This window comes from Sebastes umbrosus, chromosome 22, assembly GCF_015220745.1.
Source record: "Sebastes umbrosus isolate fSebUmb1 chromosome 22, fSebUmb1.pri, whole genome shotgun sequence".
NCBI classification, from domain to species: Eukaryota; Metazoa; Chordata; class Actinopteri; order Perciformes; family Sebastidae; genus Sebastes; species Sebastes umbrosus.
The window spans coordinates 8,047,038-8,054,645 of record NC_051290.1 but is presented as its reverse complement, the minus strand read 5'-3'; the positions used below and the strand labels follow the sequence as shown (position 1 = coordinate 8,054,645).

General features: G+C 41.5%; 1 long non-coding RNA gene across 1 annotated transcript; it reads left to right on the top strand.

The window, feature by feature from the left end:
- Positions 1-1,738: 1,738 nt before the first annotated feature.
- Positions 1,739-6,222, top strand: LOC119481944. The gene is made up of 3 exons (XR_005205324.1): positions 1,739-1,873; positions 2,948-2,953; positions 6,212-6,222. It is a non-coding gene; the product is annotated as an uncharacterized LOC119481944 (long non-coding RNA).
- The last annotated feature ends 1,386 nt before the right edge of the window (positions 6,223-7,608 follow it).

Here is a 7,608-nt window from a genome sequence, read left to right as displayed (position 1 = left end):
CAAGGACACAAAACAACCACAAAAAGCTGACAAAAGATCGTTTTGCTTGCTTCTTTTGTTGTCGCTTTGTATCTCTTTCAGTCTGGGTCGTGTACCTCTACGTGTTGCTTGATTTTAATCATTATTTTATGGATAGTGCTATTGTTCTTACTGTTTTTATGATTTTTCATGATACTGTTGCTTGTTGTTTTCACCTTGTAAAGCACCTTGTAAACATTGCATTGGAAAGGTGCTATAGCCTATAAATAGAGTTCATTATTATTATCATTATGTAGGAGGTGTGGGCCTTCTAGATGTCCATCCATGGTTGTGGCAGCTCAACATGATGACGTGTTCACGCTGTCAGCTACACACCTCCCCTCCTTATTTCTGATACTTTATCTCTGTTTGTTGAAGTTTTTGCAATTAAATGTCTGCTGGGCTCTGACGTCAGAACCCTGTTGGTGATCAGGGGGAGTGTTGTATGGCCTCACTGAATGGAATCGATTAACTCGTGCTTAATTAGAACCGAAAATAGAAGGCAACGCCATCGGGGTTGAAATGAGGCAGCAGCATCTGTTATATAGCTGCAGTCACACTGATGCTTTCTCTCAGCCTACTGTACAGGACGCGTTCAAGGCTGTGCTCTGAGAGAGTGATTTAATGGCTCACCATTAGTATGGTTCAGTGGCTCCAGAACCACTCTGGAGATAATTGCGTCGCAGTGTTTACAACATGTAAGGACCATGATGTATAATGTATTCATGCCCAGCGGCTGCGTGCCTGTTGGTTTTCTGTCTCTGGCTGTAGATGCAGCTGACAGCAGCACACATGAGATTATGTAGCACATAGAAAACTGTTAAACAACACTAACCACCACACTTCTTCTTCAGCAAGCGCCATGCTGCAGGACTACACTGATTCTGTCCAGAGCACTGCGTCAGCTCTAAATTAAGAAAAGCAAGAATACTTGTCAGATCAACTCTGGGTCTGGAAATTCAATCTATGTGATTGATTAAAAGTCCAGTGTGTATGACTGAGTGGGATATATGAGCATAAATGGAATATAGTAATTACAACTATGTTTTCTTTAGTGTATAATCACCTGAAACTAAGAATCATGTTTTCATTAGCTTAGAATGAGCCCTTCATATCTACATAGGGAGAAGGTCCTCTTCACAGAGTCCACCATGTTGCTCCGCCGTGTTTCTACGGTGGCCCAGAACGGACAAACCAAACACTGGCTCTAGAGAGAGCCTTTTGTGTTTCTACATTACCTGAAGGCCACTATAGTTGGGTGAGCAGAGTGGTCATAAAAACCAAGATAACTATCACTAGGAAATCGCTGGACTGCTTGACTCACACATGGGAGAAGTTTCAATCAATCTGAAGCCTCACCGCTAGATGCTGCCAGACCTAAATAACTGAGCCTGCTGCAACCTAAAAATTGCAAGTGGCGTTAATGCATTAAAAATAAATTAGTGGTGTTAGAACAAATTTGCATTAACGCCTGGCCCTGGTTCTGATCTGAGTACTTTAATGTTGGGTGTCTACCGAGTCTTGTTGGACCCAGTGGTGCAGTCTTGGTGGTGCAGTGGTTAGCACTGTCGCCTCACTGCAAGAGGGTCGTTGGTTCAAATCTGGCTTGAGGCCCTTCTGTGTGGAGTTTGCATGTTCTCCCCGCGTTAGCGTGGGTTTTCTCCGGGTTCCCAGGTTTCCTCCCACAGTCCAATGACGTGCTCTAAATTGCCCGTAGGTGTGAATGTGATAGGCTGGCGACCTGTCCAGGGTGTACCCCGCCTTCGCCCAATGTCAGTTGGGATCGGCTCCACCCCCCCCTTGCGACCTCTAACGGGATAAGAGGTTGCAGATGATGAATGGATGATGATGGATGGTTATACAGTGGAGTTTCTGAGTGGTGAGTCAAGTCTTTTCAGAGAGCACACAAACCAAACAATGGACAAGTTTAATTTTGGCCTGTTATCAAGTTACTCTCACAGAGCATTAATTAGCGAGAGCCGATATGAGCTGCCTGTCATTTTCACGGCTGAAAGTCAGCCGGATACAAAGAAGAGGGAAGCTGTTAGCTGAATGTTTTGTAGACTGCTTTGTTAATTATGATTAGTGTCGTAGTTTAGTCAATCTGGGCATTCTGCCAGCCTCACTGTCAGAGTCAATCATTGGTGCGCCCATAGAATTTTTCACATTCTCATACTCTAAATTTATATTTTTCACTAATTTGCTGTGAAATGCTGCACTGTACAGTCGGGCTGTGGTAAAGGAGAGCAGCGCTGCGACACTAGCAGGCTGAGGAAAAACAGAACAGCAAGAAAGGATTGGATTTTGGTCAACTTTAATTTCGCCGATACGGATCCTGTACAGGATTTATGTAATTAAATACTTTACAAATTTCCCTTTAAGGTACATTTTGAACAGATAAAAAATGTGCAGTTAATTTGCGATTAATCAGGAGTAAATATTTTCGCTTGACATCCATAATGTATAAATACACACAAGTAAAGATATAAAAGAAAAAACAGTAAAATAAATGAGAAATAAATACATCAAATTAAAGAAAAACATGGAGATATACAGTATATGCACATATTGTTTTTTTGTTATACTGCAGGAATTTAGGTAATTACCTTCACTTATTAAAAATAATCAAGGATACACATCTGCACACATGAATATAAATATACAAACACACAAATACCTATGTGTTTATACAGATTCAGAAATTATTCTTCTATTACTTTTTCACATTTTATGTTGCAGTTTGCTAATATTGTTGAAATTATTTTTTCCCCCTCATCAATCTACACTCAGTACCCCATAATGACAAGGCGAAAAAATATTTTTTTTATTTTTTTTAATTCATAAAAAAAAGAAAGAACTGAAATATCATGTCATAACATGAAAAAGCTTCTTATAACGTGAAAAGGGGCTTGGAAAAAAACGAGAAAAGTTTCTTGTTACAATAAATGGCTTGTATTATATCTGCCACTGTCAACATTTGTGTGACTCATACTTCAAACACAGTGTGCTCACAGTGTTTGAGTGCATTTGCTCATTAGTTTGTGAATAATAAACCACACTGGCTGCTCTGAACTGAGCCAGAATCAATACCACAATCTGACTTTCATCTTTAAAATCTGACACTTGTAATACATTAAGAGGAAATGAGTTCCAGGTAAACCTGTGTCATTCTGTGTCCTCGTCTTCATTTTGTGAGAAGTCATTTAGCCTATCTAAAGGTTTTGGCTAAAAGATGAATGGCAGCAGTCACCTGGATTCACCAAGAAAACAACGCGGAGGCTGATTATGTCTCGGCTTGAGTGTACAAATACTGCATCAAAGGGAAGGACTGATTTGAAAAACACACGACACACAATTGTGTGTCAGTCCGTGCTGGGAGAGGGATCGCTCCTCAGTTGCTTTTCCTGAGGTTTCTTCCATTTTTTTCAAGTTGTTTTGTTGGAAGTTTTTCCTGATCTGAAGCGAGGGTCAAAGGACAGAGGGTGTTGTGTCCTGTACAGATTGTATAGCCCCTTGAGGCCAGTTTGTTATTTATGATATTGGGCTGTATAAATCAAATTGACTTGACTTGACTTGTTGTTGTCTATAACCAACCCGGTCTCAAGGGAAGGCTTATACCTTTGTTTTTCCTTTTTCTTCCTGAATCGTCTTTGCTTTCTCGTGCTTTAGGCCGCCCCCAGACTTGAAGGGGGTTGCTGGCCTGTTGCAGGTTAGATCCCCTCTACAGGAGGGGCCTGTTTCATTTGGTTCTGAGGAGCAACCTTCTACTTGAAAGGAGACTTTGCACAATCAGGTGATCTCTCGCCTCTCTCTCTCACCACTTTGGTTCAGACTGAAATATCGCTACACTATTGGATAGATTGCCATGGATTTTTATAAAGACACCCCATGGTCCCCAGAGGATGAATCCTAATAACTTTTCCTCTGACTTTCTTTAGTGCCGCAAGCAGGTTGACATTTGTGGTTCATGTTTTTGCTCATATATGCAGAAGAGGTTCTCACTTCAAACCACCTCATCAGCTTCATCATCATGAGGCGGTGTTTCCACTCATCAACTCTGAGAGTGTGTGAAGAGCTCCTTTTACAAAGACGGAAACGCTGGTTTGCTCTGGATGGAATCCCAAAATGAAGACAAAGAGACACGTCTCCTCATGTATCTGCATTGTTGTGGACACGGCCTTACCCAGAGCCACACACGTCTGGTTTACATTATGTCAAGAATCTATGTGCTTCTCTGGGACTGTATTAGTGCACTGCGGTGTGAATGCATTTGTAAAACATCCTCTAACAAGGTCATCTGAGGACAGTGAAGGCATAAAAAAACACATTAGCATCCAGCAAGGTGATTAAATCAGCAGCAATTAAACCAAATGCCCCAGCTGCCTGTTAGAATGAAAAAACTTGACGTTGATTCACAATCCCTTCAGTAAGAAAGAAGCCGGCTGGAAATAATTGCAAACATCAACAACCACTGTGACACTTCATTTATCACCTGCTACCAGTTTTAGATCAGAACGCAAACATCAAATGCAACTTTGGATGAGAGACTGGGAGAGAGGAGCAGACGGGGCCAATGGGCCAGTTGTCAGTCTTACAAGCTGAGTGTTGGTTGTTGTTGCAAGTTGTGTACCGGGGTCGCTAGTGGCTCTCTTCTAGAGGGAGTGTGTTTGTCTGTGCACTCTAGACTTTTGATATGAGACTTGGTTTGTTGTTAGCGTCACAGTACCAGTGTCGCTTTCTTGTACAAAGTAGATTTCAGTTGATCGTTGTAAACTTGTCATGTATTGTTAATAAATTGTAACAGTTGTTACAAACATTTGTTTGCACCCATCTCCTGCACCCTAAACAGGGGGAACGTAACGCTGTGAAGGAAGTATCTGTAGCTGATGTTTAGCAGGGGCTTTTGGATTTTGGTTTTCGGTTCGTGTCAGCTTCATTGACAAGAAGACGTCGCATCTGTGTTCACACCCGACTGCAGATTTAATTTGGCAGAATGAGGAAAAAGCTATGCACGGTCTCCGTAAGAGAATCCAATGTTCGTCTCTGTTGCAGCGTGACTGGTTTTTCTTTTCACATAACAAGCACATCATGTGAGATAAGCTGCAGCCTATTGGCTATCAAAGAAAATACAAAAGGCAGATTTTCCAGCCACGGGAGGGCTCCTCTTATCGTTCACTAATTCAAACTGAGCTGAGACATCAGCGCGGCTTCAAGAGACTCACACTTGTAGCTGGATGCATTCTCGCCTAATGCTGATGTTAATTAACCGCAGTTAGTTTCACTCTGTAAAATATGAACCATAAAAAAAAATCAACTTGCATTCTGAGTTTAAGTGACTGCTTCAGAGGGCAATAAATACTTTTATTATGAGACATAGGAGTGGGAGGGAAAATAGTAGAGACCTACAGGGGAGTTTCATTAGTATTCAGCAGAAAGTTTATTCTAACAGGGACATTGGAAAAAGCTTTGTGTCAATGTAGTTATGCTTGAAAAAATATAAAAGATCAAGCTCTAGAAAGTCTTTTTGCTTTTACCTTTATGAGTCACAAATGTGAGGGGAAGGATATATATATATATATATATAAACATCCAACACAATCTCACAGCAGTACTATAGAATAGTCACGAAATTGAATCTAAAGAGCTTTCTCCAGCACGCCAGTCGGCGGTGTAACAGTTAGTATTGTAGCGAGCGATGAGAGCGAGCGAGCGACGAGAGCGAGCTGTAGGCCTACCCAGCATGCAGTTCGGAGGTGTAATAGTTACTATTGTAACAAGCGACGGAGAGTGAGCTTTCCCCAGCATGCCGTTCGTCGGTGTAACGGTTAATATTGTAGCGAGTGACGAGAGCGAGCTGTAGGCCTACCCAGCATGCCGTTCGAGAGTGTAACAGTTACTATTGTAACGAGCGACGGAGATCAAGCTGTACCCATCATGCCATTCGAGAGTGTAACAGTCGGTATTGTAGCAAGCGACAAAGAGCGAGCTTTGTGTACATAATGCACTTCAAATAAATATCTCCCGTTGCACTTCAGCAATACACCCACCAAATGTGAAGTCGATCGGATGAATGGTTGTTAAGAAAATCGAAGAACATAGATAGATACATACTATAGGTACATAAATACATACATACTGTGCATAAATACATACAAACAAACAGAGACGCCTTCCATTTTAGTTAGATATTGAGATATTTCACTGGATAAGTTAACATTTTGATCTGCTGGTGGCGCTAGAGGGAAAGCTGGGGATCACCAAAGTCGGTACGATCCATCTCTTGTTGATCTTGAATATCATTAGGAAGAAATTGATTTAAAGCCTGTAAACAAACGGTCCAAACTGGAAAGGATTGATAGCTTCTATATTCCATGAGAGATTCAGAGAGCACATTTTCCATAATCCTATTGACTGTTCCTCCTCCATAAACATGTTGGGAGTGTTTTCTTCAATTCCCATTTCAAACCTTCTGCCATTTGCCATTGCTAGTGGCTGCAGTTCTCTCTTTTTTTTCAGCGTATATGGAATGCAATGTTTATTTTGTGTGTTAATGGTTAAACACCTCATTAAAACTGTGACTCTACCGATAAAATCACAGTGGGGAAGTATTCAGTCTTGTTTTACAAGGAGCTTTCTGCTGACTGCACAGTTTGAGTGCTAAAATGTGTACCTCAGGAGATTAGCCTCTAGTGGTTGGCAGGGTTATACACTGCGGTAGACCGAACCTCATCATCCAACTCTCACCATATTGACGGCTTCAACAATTTCACTCTGTCTTCTTTGACATTTGTGTTTGCTGCGGTGGGATAATGGCTGCATTATTTCTCTGGGTGCCGTGGGGGAAGGATGGGACCATTGCTCATTCATGGGATTGCATGTTCCCAGCCCAGCATTACATTTGTCTCTTTATAGCTCCTGAAGCAATCGACAGAGAGATTTTTTTGGGTTCAACACTTTTTAATACACAAAATTTCCATGAAATAAAAGTTGAACTTGTTTGTTTCTGTATGTCTATATGTGTCTTCATTGATTGATATCACTGTCACTATCACCCCACAGGCACAATTTAGTCAAACAGACTCAACATTAATCTTTTTCAGGCACTAGTAGGTGCCATGCCATCGTTCCTAAACAGTCCGAGAAATGTCCCATTGGGCCAAAAGCCCATTTGTCCAACAGCCCGTTATCCAACCAAACATCTATTGTTCCGAAGAGCCAATTACTCCGAAACCCCAATTGTAAGAAAAATGTCCCATTGGACCGAACGCCTGTTTATCCGCCAGCCCATTATCCTAAAAACAAATAGCCATTGTTTCAAGGACCCATTGCCGAGAAATTACACAATGCAGGTGCAACATCAGACCTTCCTGATTTGGTTTCCTGGGCTGGTTAGGTTTAAGCATGAAGAGTGAGATCAGTTAGGTTTAGGGTAAGAATATCAGGGTAAGCAAAACAGAGGTAGAGTAGGGCGAGTCATGCCTTCGCCAGGTCCGAAGACATTATCTTGCATAATAATTAGTCATGTGCTTCTGTCGGTTGCATGGAGAGTTGTGAGATGTATTTTTGGAGCAATGGGTGTTTTTGGGATAA